Source organism: Leuciscus leuciscus (assembly GCF_965113295.1).
Source record: "Leuciscus leuciscus genome assembly, chromosome: 5".
NCBI classification, from domain to species: Eukaryota; Metazoa; Chordata; class Actinopteri; order Cypriniformes; family Leuciscidae; genus Leuciscus; species Leuciscus leuciscus.
This window is the reverse complement of record NC_138729.1, coordinates 14,472,073-14,488,579: the sequence shown is the minus strand read 5'-3', so window position 1 is coordinate 14,488,579 and position 16,507 is coordinate 14,472,073. Positions and strand designations below refer to the sequence as shown.

At 43.9% G+C, this 16,507-nt stretch overlaps 1 long non-coding RNA gene across 1 annotated transcript; it reads right to left on the bottom strand.

The window, feature by feature from the left end:
* Nucleotides 1-5,325: 5,325 nt before the first annotated feature.
* LOC309499879 lies at nt 5,326-6,193 on the bottom strand. Its single transcript, XR_014206389.1, has 3 exons — nt 5,892-6,193; nt 5,717-5,806; nt 5,326-5,636 (listed from the first exon to the last, which is right to left on the bottom strand). It is a non-coding gene; the product is annotated as an uncharacterized lncRNA (long non-coding RNA).
* Between the last annotated feature and the right edge of the window lie 10,314 nt (nt 6,194-16,507).

Below are 16,507 nucleotides of genomic sequence, written 5' to 3'. Positions count from 1 at the left end.
GTTTGTGTACAGGCAAGCGGGTAGTGTAACCGACTTGTTTACTGCAGAATACACTGGAACAGTCGCATGTAATGGAACTGAACGAGCGAGAAGTTTTGGTGGAAGCCCGGCCGCAGCGGGACTTAAACACCGTCGTTTTCCTAAGCTGGCTAGGAAGACTTTGAGGCCTCGGGCTTTATCTCAATCTTCGGCCGAGGCCCACGCGGAGGGGGGCGGCGGCCGGCAGAGCGAGAGCGCGGTCTCTGGTCCCGGGCCTGTCGACGCTGTGAGGCGGCGGCGGGGGGCGGCGGCTGCGAGCTGCGAGCAGACGGCTGTTTAGAGCGGCCTGATGCGGAGCTAGAGCGCTTTGGCAAAAAGTGCTTCATGGCCTGCAAGGTCTTTTGTACCTCGGCGAATCTGTCCGCGAAATCCTTGACGGACGATCCGAAGAGGCCAGTAGCAGAAACGGGGGCGTCGAGGAACACAGAGCGCTCCGAGTCCGGCATTTCTGAAAGCGTCAGCCAGAGGTGTCTCTCAGCAACGGTGAGAGAGGCCATGCTCCGCCCTATGGCCTGTGCAGCGGATTTTGTAGCGCGGAGAGCGAGGTCCGTAGCGCTCCTTAAATCCGCCACGTTGATTGCTTCCGTGCCTTCCTCGTCCAGCTTTCGGAGAAGGTTAGCTTGGAAGATCTGGAGAGTGGCCATAGTGTGTAGCGCTGATGCAGCCTGCCCAGCGGCGGTGTAAGCGCGACTGTGCAGGGTAGATGTAGCGCGGCAGGCTTTTGATGGTAGCGCCGTCTTAGCCCGCCGTCCAGCAGAGGGCGGGCAAAGATGGGCTGCTACTGCCTCCTCCACCAGAGGAAGAGCGAGGTATCCTCTGTCTTTAGCACCGTCCACCACAGAGAATGCCGCTGAAGCAGAGGAGCGCAGCCTGGCTGAGAAAGGGGCGCTCCAAGACTTTGCCAGTTCTTCATGAAGCTCAGGAAGAAACGGGGCGGGTCTTGAGGGCGTAGAAACGCGGTCCCCTTGCAGGAAACAACCGTCCAGACGGTTGCGTGTAGGCTCGGCGGGCGCGGACCACTCGAGGCCGAGGCTCTCTGTGGCCTGTGTGAGCAGACGCATCAGCTCAGCTTCAATACTGGCCCGTTTTCCTGACGACTCGCGGGCAGAAGAAGGGGCGAGGTCCACAGAGCTCGCCCAATCCTCGCTGTCTGACGCCAGGATAGAGCAGTTGTCCTCCTCGAAAACTGCCGCTTCTTCTTTGTCATCTCCGGCGGAAGCGGCGGCCAACGGCGGCCACTGTCCGGGAGTGAGAGACTCGAGTGAAGTAGACGGCGAAGCTGGCGGGCGAACCGGCGAGCTTCTCTCGGTGGGAGGAGGCTCAGGGATCCGCTGAGCACGGCGCTTCTTACGGCGCGGCATCACAGCGGGAAGTGCAGGCTCGTGGAAGGTTGCCATGCGAGTCCTCAGAGTCGCCATAGGCATAAGCTCGCAGTGAGGGCATCCGCCGTCGGCGAGCGCTAGAGCTGCATGTCCTTCACCCAGGCAGGAAACGCAGATGACATGGCGGTCCCCGTCGCTGAGTGGGGCTCGGCACGAGCCACAGGATGGACGAGACATCTTAAAAAAGTCGCTCTGCTCTTTTTGTGAAGGAGTGTGAGTCGCGGCGGCGAACACACACTAGCAGTGAAAAGGATATGACGCCGGATAGCGTAGCAGGAACGGCGGCTGAAGGCGGCGCGGCCAGCGACTCCAGGTACAGTGCTCGTCCCGCTGAAAGGCTTTTTCCACGGCGCGGCTTCTTCTCTCTGGATTCAGCGATGCGTGAGCTCCGCTGAAGAGATGAAAAATCGGTAAGCTAGCCTTTCGATGCTATATTTATAGCCCCAGGCCACGGCCGTTTCGGCGGGACGTGACGTATTGGGCGCGAAGCGCCCCCATTGGTACTGACGTCACGATAGGGCCTTATCGATAGGCTGCTGCAGTTGCCGCAGGGCAGCCAATAGGCGCGCAAGCCGTCTCCCCTATGTCTGCATGCTGCCGCAACGCGTTTTACATTATTTCAAAATTAAGGATAATTTTTTGGCTTCAGTATCTCGCGGAAAAGAGATTTTCCCCTAGCGTAAGACTTACGCAGTACGAGAGAACCTCTCGTAAGAGAACATATTGCGCCATTGACTTTAGACCAGGTTTCAGTCGGTCAATGGCTCACTCTATTTCAGTTCCTTAAAATATCAACTCGCCAACCATGCGCCTGAACACACATCGTTTTCAGACCAGCAGCCCATGGGTGCACAGATGGGCGCAAATGCATTTGCTGTAAACAACGTGGTGCAGTTAACAATAAACAATACTTTTATCAACCTTAGTTAATTATATAGACGAAATACTCCAAGGCACACACGTGGTGAAGTAAACAGCCTTTAATAAACTGTTACCAATTTAAGCATCAAGAACGGTAAAACAAACGCTGTCGGCCAACATCGGTTAACAGCATGTAGGCTTCAATGTTATCGTCTAAACGTCTATTAATGCACCTTTAAATCTGCAATCATGACCGTGAAAAAAGCAGCTTAGGAATTCCAAGGCTGTTTTCACCCCATCATCAGCCTCATAATAACCATCAAGGTGATATGGTCCTACCGCACGCTCCCCATAGTTTAGTGCATGTTCTATCTCCACGTTTTGACTCAATTTGACATACTCAAGCCATTGGATAGATACGTTTGAAAACGTCTTGTGTTGATTAATATAGGCGTGGCTGTGTGTTAGAGCCAGCGTGTCGCGGGAGAGAAAATTTGTTTTGAAAGTTTTCATACACACACCTGGTAATGTGATTGACTTGAAGGGATCGATGTTTGTGAAATTTATAAATTCGTCCCTGTATCTTACGCATGCGTCACGTAAAATAATCACATCATTCCTGCAGTAAAAAGCGAGCTCCTTTTTGAAGTCAAAGATGCTACCCAATACATCTGTATACCATGTGTCAAATCTGACACGCTCGGCTTCACTCATTGTCTCATAACCGTAAAACTCTTTTGCAGGATAGGGACCGGTATATTCTGCATTTTGTGGTTTATTGAAAAGGTGGGGAAAATACCCCTTCTCGTGTGCATCTAAGTTAAGGGCTGCGGGTATTTTTGCAAGTTTAAAGGGGATAAATTGCCATGAGTCAATGAAACGTTGCTTAAACACAGTATCATACATGTATAGAATTCTACACCCCTGCATAATAACTTTTGGAGTCAAGCCCTCCCCGACAAGATAATTAATAACTGACGAGTTATGTGCAATAAATGTGTATCCTGTATATTTTGGACTTCTGAAGTGTTTAATCAGACGTGCCACACAATCTACCCCTCCGGCTTCAAACGTCTCACCTGTCTGTGTCATTGCACATACAAAATTAGCCACATGTCTTCCATCTTGAACGAATGTTTCAAAATCATAATAAATGTATTTTTTATCTTGGGGTTCAGGTTTTAGAGGCTGAATGTAACATTCATGATCACCTTCGCTCGTCAAAATCTCGTAACAATGTACACAATACTCTGGAGAGCATTTGTGAGGTTTTATTTTTTCACCACCAGAGGGCGTTCTATAAACGGCATGGCATTTTGAGCAAAATCTCACAGATTCACACTGAGATCTTTCACCGGGGGTTTGTGATTTTTTATGTGATTCGTAACAGAAGTTGTTTTTACAGAATCTCAGACATTCTGCACACTGTCTTGTTCTGCTCGTATACGAGCGACATTCGGATGTCATGCATATTTTACAAACAAACTGACATTCGTGTGTTTTTCTGTCTTTATACCCCCTGAAGCAGTGTTCGCACACGTACGAACCTCCTATAAATCCTGTTAAATTTTTTATTAGATGAAAATGTCCTTCGTGCAGAAATAGATGGACTGTCTTTAGGTGTAATTCGTCTGTGTTTTTGTACACCACCAGCTTCCCAGAACAGTCCCTATAAAAAACTTACATTTTTATGTCTAATTTATTTTCGAAAACAGACAAATTATGGAGACCTATCTGCTCGTCTGTCATAAAACCACATCCAGTGTGGATCTCCATCGCAGGTGTCTGTAACTCTTGATCTGTGAATTTTGGATAGAGGAAATATGCTAGACAGTAACTCAAACACATTTCATTATCGATATTAATGGGGCTAAATAAATGCATTTTATTCCAACTGATACTCTCGCTGATAGCTAAGTCACTAATCTTTCTTCGTCCGCCTCCTGTTTTATCTTGCACAATTGAGATTTGTAAAGTTAAGGTCGAGTCACTGGCCACATCAGTATTACTCTGAGCAACTTGCTCAATCTGATTTATGAATAATGAGGGGTCGTGGTTGTTATCAGGTGTTAATACTGCATTTACCGATTCCCGGCAAACTTTCTCCGGCCATAGCTATGTTTATGAACCCTGTCTGGCCCGCCAGCTGTTGTGAAAAGTCAACCACCTCGTTTAGAATATTATGGAGGCGTGAATTATATTCTACAAAATCGGTGGTCTGTATTTGTCTGAGATCTAACGATCTCTGTAACTCTACACCATTAAAACGCGGTCGTGGTGTTATCGTGAAACCCCGAACAACCCCGCCATCAGTCATCAGAGAATCTATCTCCGCACGACTTAACTCCGTACGCCTCGTTTGAGATGACCCTAGTGTACCACCTGTCTGTGCGCTCTCATCTCCATCATCCCCGGTCGGCTCTATCCAGCCATGCTGGTCGATTATAATATTATCCAATCTTTCCGTATTAGACAAATCAGTACTATTTAGACCTCTTAACTGTTCACGTATTAAAAGATTGAGTCTCTCGTTATTCTCAGACCTAGGTCAATTGATCTTGAGCGAGTTCTTTCATCACACTCTGAGTCGGTTCTCTGTCTTTTAGGAAACATTTTGATATGTTTTTTTTATTTTTAAAATTGTGTGAAACAGAAGCATGCCATCAAATATAGACCACAATGTTGTTAATAGGTATACATCATAAAATGTAGGCTATCAGTAAAACATAATCACATATACGCACACACCTAGATAAAAACAATAACAGACAAACGATTTTAAAACAATAACAGTGAAATGTTTTTTTTTAAAAACTAGTCAATCATCATTTTATGTATCCCTCGATTGTCTCTGAATAACATTTAATCTTTCAGAGATTAGAGACAGTACAGTAATAAGCAACGAATGGTCGTTCCTCACCTCCGAAAGGTCTTGCTGGAGTGATAAGACCGTGTTGCGTAATTGTCTGTTTTCTTCCAACACACGCTCTTTGCAAACACCGAAAAATTCCACCGCACTTCTTAAATCGGCGGTGTGCTGATTCTGTGTATCAATGAGTCTATGTAGAAGGTCCGTAATACCGCTCTGTGCTCCTGAAACTATATCCGCTGTCTGGTGGTAAGTGAGAGGTAGTGTAGCGATTTCGAGAACACGTTGGAAGCTTCTGTTTGCACTGCGTAAAGTGGCATAACTCAATCCACAGAGATCTGCCGTGTTGTACAGAGGACTAAACCTCCGGTCATCTTCATCACTGCTTTCTGATAAATTCTGTTCAGAATTGATAGTGTTCAGTACTGATTGTTGAGAATCCAAAAACGCCTCTTCCCCTCTTTCTGGAGAAGAGGGGATTTCTTCTAAAGCAAAAACATAAAAATATATTATATGAATTATTTAATATAGATAAAATATAGTCTAATGAAACAAGAAATCTTACCGTATTCATCCGTAATCGGACTCTCGTGAGAATATTTCTCGAATCGTTTCTTTCCTCCAGTTGTGGATGTAACAGATTCACTGTTTTCTTCTAAAAACAATATTCAGTTATTTAAAAAAAATTAAACGAATAAAAAATATAAAGATTAGACAAAATAGTTTTCTTTTTCCCTTACCTCTCTCCGGATAGATTAATTCTTCTCCATAAATTTCCCGGAGACGTTTCACCCCTTTGTGTGAAGCGTCAATGATGTTAATCGGTCCGGTGTTTGTCGAAGCCAAAGACAGGGTCGAACGGGAAGAATTCTCCTCTTCGACTGGAGGTGAGGTTTGACGTTCGGTACTCTCTGTGTCCACACTCAGAGCAGGGGTCGAGGGGCTGTATTTGGAGTGACGTCTTCGTAAATTTGATTGGACGGGTTTGGATCAACAACCAATGGGTACTTAGTTGGCTCCGGCGGGTGGGCGGAGCTATGAGTCGGTGCGTCCTCTGTGATTTCTGTTGAAATAGACCTATGAGTTGCTTTTTTCTTTAAAACAAATATTAAAATAGTAAATATTAAAAAAGACATAACAAAAATATATCCCGTACCTTGTAAAAAATCATCTGGCGAGACACCTTCGGGGAATGATGTGTCATCTGCAAATAAAAGCATTTATTGAGATATCTTTTCAATTTTGTAGCTTATAATTTATGATAAAAAACTCACATAGGTCGTTCAGAATTTGCATTAATTCCAAATCAAAATTCTGATCCGATCTGGTCCATGATGATGATTTGTAGACATTGCGCTGACTCGATGTTGTGTCTCCTTCGGCGGCTTGGTACGCGAATGAAATAGTTTTGGCTCCTTTTAAAGATTGCGATACGACACGTTTTAAAAACACCTTTTTCCCCGCTTCATTTTCAAAGAAACCCTTCATCTCTACATGTGGTAGGGAATCTGATACCTGATTTGTATGACTAGAAAAAACATGTCGAATTTGACCCATCTCTTCAAATAAGCTCTGCAATAAAACTAATTCACACAAATCCGTCAAAAAGAGAAAAAATTAAATATGCAGGATGGTATCATATGGGCCATAACACCTTGGTAGACATTGCGGCGCTGTGTGTGTGTGTGTGTGTGTATGTGTGTTCATGTTTTTCTATCCCGGTGGGGACTTCAACCTGAATGCACACAGACTCATGGGGACTCGTGTCACAGTCTGTCTAAACTGAGGTCCCCATGGGTAAACAAGCTTATAAATAATACAGAATGAGTTTTTTGGAAATGTAAAAATGCAGAAAGTTGTGTGTGATGGGTAGGTTTAGGGGTAGGGTTAGTGTAAGGAGACAGAATATACAGTTTGTACAGTATAAAAACCATTAAATCTATGGAGAGTCCCCACAAAGATAGTAAACCAGACATGTGTGTGTGTGTGTGTGTGTGTGTGTGTGTGTGTGTGTGTGTGTGTGTGTGTGTGTGTGTGTGTGTGTGTGTGTGTGTGTGTGTGTGTGTGTGTGTGTGTGTGTGTGTGTGTGTGTGTGTGTGTGTGTGAATGACCGTGTCTTCCATCATCTCGCTTTCTGATTGGATATTGTTTGGTTTCACGTGATAATCTCCAGAGCGTGCGCGTGTTTGTCCTCGGAGTTCCCCCCACACATCGGGGGCCTGTACCATGAAGCCGGTTTAGGTGGCTAGCCAGCTATGTTTCAGTTTAGTTTCCGCCAACCCTGGGTTTTAGGTACTATGAAAGTAGCTTGGCTTTAATCGGTGTTCGTTGCCATGGTATCTTACGCTGCACGGCTAACCTGCTCCGGGGCAGGTTATGTTCTGGATTCAAGATCTCAGACTGAAGTTTGACCAATCAGCTGAGAGCAAAGAAACATATAGGTGACGTAACTTATTCCCAGTGTCTGTTGCAATAGCTTGGACATCTCAGCGCAAATTGTTATACGAGCACTTCGTAAAGAAAAAGTTTTTAGCATGACAAAATCCCCTTGCCTTTCCTGATAGTTATTTGTATGAAAGATACAGATTTTCCACGGAAGCAATGTATTATCTTTGCGAACTTCTTGAGCCGCACATAAAGAATTTAACACGTCGAATTCATACTGTACTGCAAATATTGCGTTGCGGTTTTTTTTGTTTTTTTTGCAAGTGGTACATTCTTGCACGGTGGGTGACGCACAGAAGCTCGGGGAAAACACGGTTTGTCAAACCATTGGCAAGGTCGCTCTGCAGGAGTAGGCTACATGAATAGTGTTCCCCGGACATTTATCGACCATGTCCATAAAAGAGGGCTTTTATAAAATTGCCAGTAAGATATATTGATAGGGTGACATCACATGAACACTTTTTTTTTTTCAAAAAGCAAATTTCACAAATGTACTATACAATATATGTTAAGAATTATTTTAAATATTTTTTTATTATTCTGTTAATCTTATGATAGGATTCCCTAGAGTCATTGCAATATGCAGTCTATTGCTCCAATCTCCACTGCTCTAGGGGAACATGAGGCAGATTATGTTAATAGTAAGTCCTATCACAGCCTTAATGTTCAGGTAGAGATGATGTGAATATGTGAGATGAATCTTTAAATGAATAGTAACATTAACAGATATAACAATGATCTACTAAACATTTCATCTGCAGACGACTTGTGGTCGTGAACGTATGATCACAAGTTTGGATGGTAAATGGCCTGGCTCCAGTGCTTGACTCACAAATTTCTGTGAGTCTGTGTTGTATCAGCGCTTTGAGGAAAGCCAGTTAAATTTGGTACAGTACAAAACACTGTTAATTTGAACTGAGATAGAAAAACCTACACAATAACCCCCTATCATGACCCTCAGAAAGGGCCACAGCACAGCTTCAATGTGGCCCTCAGTAAAACCAGAGTGAAGATAGAGATGACCTTTGGCATCCTAAAGGCACATTTCAACTGTTCGGCGCTTCAGAGTCACCAGAGCGGACCACCCAGCTGGTGCAGATGTAGATGCAATCACCATACAGTATTACACTTAATAAAAGCACATTGAAACTGAAGATAGGTCTCAAACTGTTTTATTGGTTTTGTGGGATGGGAGGGAGAAAGAGAGCAAGAGAAAGCTGCATTAATAAATATTTATACTAAAGTGTTACTTGGTTAAATAAGTTCACATACTGAGATCAGTTTTATCCAGCTGTTTGATCTTTTTTGGAGCCTCCTCAGCTCACAGTCCATCTCCTTTAGTGAACAGTAGTTCAAGTCTCCTTTAGTGTGCAGTCTAGTTCAAGTCTCCTTTAGTGTGCAGTCTAGTTCAAGTCTCCTTTAGTGAACAGTCTAGTTCAAGTCTCCTTTAGTGTGCAGTCTAGTTCAAGTCTCCTTTAGTGTGCAGTCTAGTTCAAGTCTCCTTTAGTGAACAGTCTAGTTCAAGACTCCTTTAGTGAACAGTCTAGTTCAAGACTCCTTTAGTGAACAGTCTAGTTCAAGTCTCCTTTAGTGAACAGTCTAGTTCAAGTCTCCTTTAGTGAACAGTCTAGTTCAAGTCTCCTTTAGTGTGCAGTCTAGTTCAAGACTCCTTTTGTACAGGGCCCTGACTGAGTCTGTTTCCACCTGAAACATAATTCCACCACAAACATGATCATTACAAGTTTTCTGGAGGCTCATCAAATCACAAAAAGTTCCTTGACTTCCTACAAACACAGGACTGACTGTAATTTATGTCAAGGGTTTTATATCCTTACCTTGTTTACATTTCTTCTGAAGGCCATTGAGGTAGAGGCCTCAGTTACTGGGGCAGGTTGTGAAAAATCCTACAATAAAAGAGATGTGTAAGGGCCAGTCCCTTTTTTATGCCACACATTCAAATGTTTGCCATAATAAAAAGCCCAGTGCATTCACATCAGCAACTGTCTGAGAACACACAGACAGAGTGTCTTCATTTCCTCCACCCTAATAAATAAAACTGGCTAATGTAAAGCATAACTGTTGTAAAGCAGGTTATGTTTGGTGTTCTGTCTGGTGCATACTGACCTCTGTGTGGGAGACATGTATGTGTGCTGTGTATGTGTGCTGGCTTCAACAGGGACACTGTATTTCCCTCTACTGCAGAACATACAGTCAGCCATATTTAAAACTTAAAAAAAGTAGTAATGTATTGCACACGTACCCAGTGTTACTTGCTTAGAGGAGCCAGCACCAGGGTCAGATTGTACAGCACCTGTAATCACATCCATAATCGGCCATCCCTTATTGCCTACTCAGAGCCAACTCCTCCGCCACAGTGTATTCTGGTTTTCTGAATTTAACTCTTTATTTCTGTTTGCTGCAAACAAGTGTTTGTGATAAAATGTTCACAAAAGTAAAAAGGTTGTGGTAAATACTCACCACTTTAAATTATATTTTTATATTTTGTCTTTATCTGCTGACAAGAACATTTGGAGTTGGGGTTGCATCAAAAATCAATGAATATTGAATATGAACAATGAATAATATAATCTTTCTTAGTAGCCTACATACATGCACATTTTTTATATATTATAAAAATAGGCTATAGGCTATATTACACATAATATAGGCTATACATACTTATTGTATGTGTATTTATGTAATACATAATTTTACATAAATATAGAACGTATTTGTTTAACTTACACATTAACAATCAGCAATCTTTCTCCAACAGTCTTCTCTTGCTTTGGCAGCAGAGACCGTATTGTTTCGAGCTTGAAATACATATTTAAATTAATCGTAATTCTGAATGATTATCTCTTGCTCCTCCGCGGAAAAATATATCGCTCTCGCTCTACCCGCGATTGGTTGTTCAGCGTCGACGTCACTCTTTTATGTGCACGCGCGCGTGGAGTAATCATAGCTTAAGGATCAAAGCCTGAGTTGACAGAGAAAGTTGATGAGCTGCATCATGGTACCAATAAAGCCTGATTGCATCGGTTTGGTTTTGTCAACTCAAAACTAATCCTGTAACCTCGAGTTTGTTCAGCTACCTTCATGGTACAGGCCCCGGGATTTCTGATCGTAAATATTAAACATGTTTAATATTTACGATTCGCGATCGGAGCGGCTCCGACGTTCTTCCGAGCAGGTTCGGACACTCTTAACACACCTCACACCAAGGGAAAATCTGATAAAATAATCTGTTAAACCATAATCGGGACATAGCTAGGATTGTCGGAAGGGGAGAAATCGGCCCAAAATCAGCCTGATTATCTTTTGGTGTGTACCCAGCATAAGAGTGTCCGAACCTGCTCGGAAGAACGTCGGAGCCGCTCCGATCGCGAATCGTAAATATTAAACATGTTTAATATTTACGATCAGAAATCCTGATGTGTGGGGGGAACTCCGAGGACAAACACGCGCACGCTCTGGAGATTATCACGTGAAACGAAACAATATCCAATCAGAAAGCGAGATGATGGAAGACACGGTCATTCTCACACACACACACTTGCAGGAAGCTTAATGTTAAGATTTAGTATTCATAAGTGTAAATTTCGAGGAAACAAGCCTTTGTTTTTCATTTTAAGAGCAGAAATTTTACAATACCTAAACACAATATTGGGTTTGAAAAATAAGAAAGCTGCAAAGTGCGTTTCAATCTGTAAACATTTTCAAATTTTTGTTTAACTTTTAAGTTTGTCACTGTTTATGTATATGTCTTTTTATGTTTGTTTATCGGCTTTACTCTTTGTACCCCCCTGACTGTAATTGTATAATTCTTAAAAAAAAAAAAAAAAAGAAGCTGAGTGTTAAGGGTTCAGTGAGGTTCTATAGACTAGAGGGATTAAATAACTTTTTCTAAAGAGACAATAAATCCAATAAAGAATAAATAAAGACAATAAAGAATGAATATATTTCTGTATAAAACGTTATATATAATGGTAGGTACAATGGTTTTTTCACGTGAATTTTCTGTGAAAATCATTCCAAACACTATCGCAATTTCTTCCTGCATATCGTCCGTCATGCTTATTCTGAAGTCTCACGATATTTTGCGAGATTTCCTGTGTTCATAGTCGAGACTCTGGTTGAAAATCTGTTTGTGTGTGGTGTGCTGTCTGTCACATCATGGCACACCACACACTATAGGAGCAAAACGCTTAAATCTAGGATTTTTTGTCCTCATGTTTGTGGTCTGTCACATTTTGAAAATCTTATAAGATGTAAAAAATCTTTTGGTGTGTACCCAGCATAACCAATGAGAAGAGATGTTGGCGGGAAGAGACGTGCAGCCCCGCCCCAGGTGCGGCCCCGCCTCGATTGACGTCATCACTTGCCACTAACCCCAGGTGCACCCCCGCCCAAATCTGCAGGCTGCAGCCAGGTGCTTCTCCAAAGAACAGGCACTTCGGTCAACGAATGGCATTGCACAGTTTTATCCTCCAGCTTCTGTTGGTGGCATGATAGCACAAGAGGTCATGGTACATATGAAAACCAAAAGAAAGCGGAGTTAAAGATGGCTATTGCAATGGTCCAACATAATGTGCCATTTGCAGTTGCAGACCATTTCAGCCCGTTGTTGGAGTGCTTCAAAGATTCCAACACTTGACAATTTCATGTGTGCGAGCACCAAAACTGCATGCATTAAAGAAATTACTTGGTGATGAAGATAAGGGTAAATCCTTTCACATTGATCACAGATGGGTCAAACGATACAGGTATTGACAGATATAGTATACTATCTGTGTTTCCCACATTTTCCGGCACCCATTTCACACACACACACTCAACTTCAGCCTGATGTGTAGCTTTAATTATCTAAAACATGCACATTATTACTGCAGGACAAGAGAAGATGAACCCACTCACTGTGTGGATATGACAGTGACACTAGCAAAGTTGTCCATAGGTTTTTGGATATGTGCACCACCTGTGGCCGTAGCTGTGGCACAGCTGAAGTGATCTATCAAAAAAATGAGGTCTTGCAGAAAAATGCCATACCATGGGGAAAGTCTGTCCATTGATAATGTACTTGTCAATACATGAGCAAAAAAATTCTATTGCATTAATAATTCTGAATTAAAATGGAAACATTTACATCCATGGGGTGCCCCTGCCACATCATCCACAACATGGCCAAACAGGCTGGGCAGAGGTTTTTGAGAGTAAATTTGATCATGTATGCTTTCCATGACCTATCCGTTTAATGCCAAATAAAATACTGTGTTGTGAATCTGTAAACAAAATGGAATGTGATTAAGTTATCAATGTATGCAGGTAACTGGATTTGATCCAGAGGGTCTGACTGTGGATATAAGATACTGGTTTAGGGGAAGCACCAACCAGAAAAGATATCAGTCAGGTTTGTGATTTAACCAGCACCAGTGTAATACAAAGGAAATGCAGAAGATTTTCATTGAATTGATATTTAAGATATATTTCATCACAGAATTGTGTGACTTCCACAGTAGAGAATATGGAAATGCTACAGCATATTTCCATCTGGTATTTGAGCCTGGAGAGCTGTGAGACTCGCATTCTGCGACAGTATGAGCCATCAGCCTTCTCCACCAGACACAGAGAGACAGAGACAGAGAGAGAGAGACAGAGAGAGAGAGACAGAGAGAGAGAGACAGAGAGAGAGAGACAGAGAGAGAGAGAGAGAGAGAGAGAGAGAGAGAGACAGAGAGAGAGACAGAGACAGAGACAGAGACAGAGACAGAGACAGACAGACAGAAAAAGTAAAATGGACATATGGTTTTCGAAAATCTTTTCTGAAATACAGAATCAGAATCAGAAAGAGCTTTATTGCCAAGTATGCTTGCGCATACGAGGAATTTGTCTTGGTGACAGTAGCTTCCAGTACACATACAATATAAAGTGACAAGACAAGTGACAAGTAACATAAGTATAAATAAAAAAATAGAAAAAAATAAAAATAAAATAGAAATAAAAGATTATAAATTATAAATATATATAAAGTTATAAGGTGCTATAATGAAATGTCTGAGGGAAGTATTGCACATGTTTGTTCCACAGTAGGGGAACATTTAAGTGTTCATGAGGTAGATGGCCTGGGGAAAGAAACTGTTCCTGTGTCTGGTGGTTTTTGTGCTCGGTGCTCTGTAGCGTCGACCAGACGGTAACAGTTCAAACAGAAAGTGTGCTGGGTGTGACGGGTCCAGAGTGATTTTGCGAGCCCTTTTACTCACTCTGGATGAGTGCAGTACTTTGAGTGTGGGAAGGGTAGTGCCAGTGATTCGCTCAGCAGTCCGAACTATCCGCTGTAGTCTACGGAGGTCGGTTTTGGTAGCAGAGCCGAACCAGACGGTGATGGAAGTGCAGAGGATGGACTGGATGACAGCTGAGTAGAACTGTACGAGCAGCTCCTGTGGCAGGTTGAATTTCCTCAGCTGACGCAGGAAGTACAGTCTCTGTTGGGCTTTCTTCACAATAGAGTCTATGTGAGTGTCCCACTTCAGATCCTGAGAGATGGTGGTGCCCAGGAACCTGAATGACTCTACTGCAGTCACAGTGCTGTCCATGATGGTGAGTGAAGGGAGTGCAGGGGGGTTTCTCCTGAAGTCCACGATCATCTCCACTGTTTTGAGCGTGTTCAGCTCCAGGTTGTTATAACTGCACCAAAGAGCCAACTGCTCCACCTCCTGTCTGTACGCAGACTCGTCACCGTTCCGGATGAGTCCGATAACAGTAGTGTCGTCCGCAAACTTCAGGAGCTTGACAGAGGTGTCTTTAGAGGTGCAGTCATTTGTGTACAGGGAGAAGAGCAGTGGTGAGAGAACACATCCCTGTGGAGCACCGGTGCTGATGGTGGGGCTGTCGGACGTGATTTTGCCCATTCTGACTAGCTGTTGTCTGTCTGTCAGAAAGCTGGTGATCCATTGACAGATGGAGCTAGGGACAGAGAGCTGGGTCAGTTTGGTCTGGAGCAGTGATGGGACGATGGTGTTGAAGGCAGAACTAAAGTCCACGAACAGAATCCTTGCATAGGTCCCTGGTTTGTCCAGATGTTGTAGGGTGTAATGCAGTCCCATATTGACCACATCATCCACAGACCGGTTTGCTCTGTAGGCAAACTGCAGGGGGTCCAGCAAGGGTCCAGTGATGTCCTTCAGATATGCTAACACCAGTCTTTCGAATGACTTCATGGCCACAGATGTTAAGGCAACAGGTCTGTAGTCATTGAGTCCTGTGATCTTTGGTTTCTTCGGGATTGGGATGATGGTGGAGCGTTTAAAGCAGAAAGGGACTTTGCACTGCTCCAGTGATCTGTTGAAGATCAGTGAGAAGATAGAGGCCAGCTGGTCAGCGCAGGTTTTCAGACAGGCTGGTGAAACACCGTCTGGGCCTGGTGCTTTCCTTCTCTTCTGTTTCCTGAAGATCTGACGCACATTATCCTCACTGATCTGAAGTGCAGGGGGGGAGGGGAGGGGGATGGCTGGAGGTGTTGATGGCTGTGTAGAGAGATGGTCAGGGCGGGTATGGGGTGTCTGATCGGGGGTCTCAAATCTACAGTAAAAGACATTCAGCTCGTTCGCAAGATGCTTGTTGCTGTCGATGCTGGGGGATGGTGTCTTGCAGTTGGTAATGTCTTTCAGGCCTTTCCACACTGATGCAGGGTCGTTGGAGGAAAACTGGTTTTCCAGCTTTTTGGCATAGCTCTTCTTAGCCACTTCAATCTCCTTTGTCAATGTGTTCCTGGCCTGATTATACAAGATCCTATCCCCACTCCTGTAGGCATCTTCTTTGACCTGACGAAGCTGTCTGAGTTTTGGTGTGAACCATGGTTTATCATTGTTGAATGATAAGTAAGTCCTGGTAGGGATGCATAAATCCTCACAGAAACTGATGTATGATGTTACAGTCTCTGTGAGCTCGTCCAGATCGCTGGCAGCAGCTTCAAAAACACTCCAGTCAGTGCATTCAAAACAGGCTTGTAAGACCTGCTCTGTGTCGTTGGTCCATCTCTTTACAGTCCTTATTACTGGCTTAGCAGTTTTAAGTTTTTGCCTGTAAGTTGGTAGAAGATGAACCAGGCAGTGATCGGAAAGTCCTAGAGCTGCTCTGGCGACGGAGCGATATGCATCCTTTGTTGTGGTGTAGCAATGGTCCAAAATATTATTGTCTCTGGTGGGGCATGTAATGTGCTGTTTGAATTTAGGCAGTTCACGTGTGAGTTTTGCCTGATTAAAGTCTCCGAGAATGATAAGAACAGAGTCCGGGTGTTGTTGTTCTGTTTCTGTGATCAGATCAGCCAGCTGTTGCAGCGCCGTACTCACGTGTGCTTGCGGTGGAATGTAAACACTGATGAGAACGAGCAAGGAAAACTCCCGCGGCGAGTAGAACGGCTTACAGTTAATGAAAAGCACTTCCACATCAGGACAGCACATCTTCCTTAACACAGTTACATCAGTACACCACCTTCTGTTGATGTAAAAGCATGTCCCACCACCGCGCGTTTTCCCCGTTGACTCCATATCGCGATCCGCTCTGAACAGCTGAAAGTCCGGTAGATGTAACGCGCTGTCCGGAATGGCTTCGTTCAGCCAGGTTTCCGTGAAACACAGAGCAGCAGAGTTGGTAAAGTCCTTGTTTTTGCGTGAGAGTAGAAGTAGTTCGTCCATTTTGTTAGGGAGAGAGCGGACATTCGCCAGATGGATGCTAGGCAGCGCCGTTCTGAATCCGCGCTGCCTGAGCTTCACGAGTGTGCCGGCTCGCTTCCCACGCCTGCGCGTCTTATACTGTTTCCACAGTGCAGCGGCGCAACCGACGACAATGTTCCGCAAAACGCCAGAAGAATTTACAACATTGTAGATGACAAAGTTTGTTTGCAAGTTGTGCT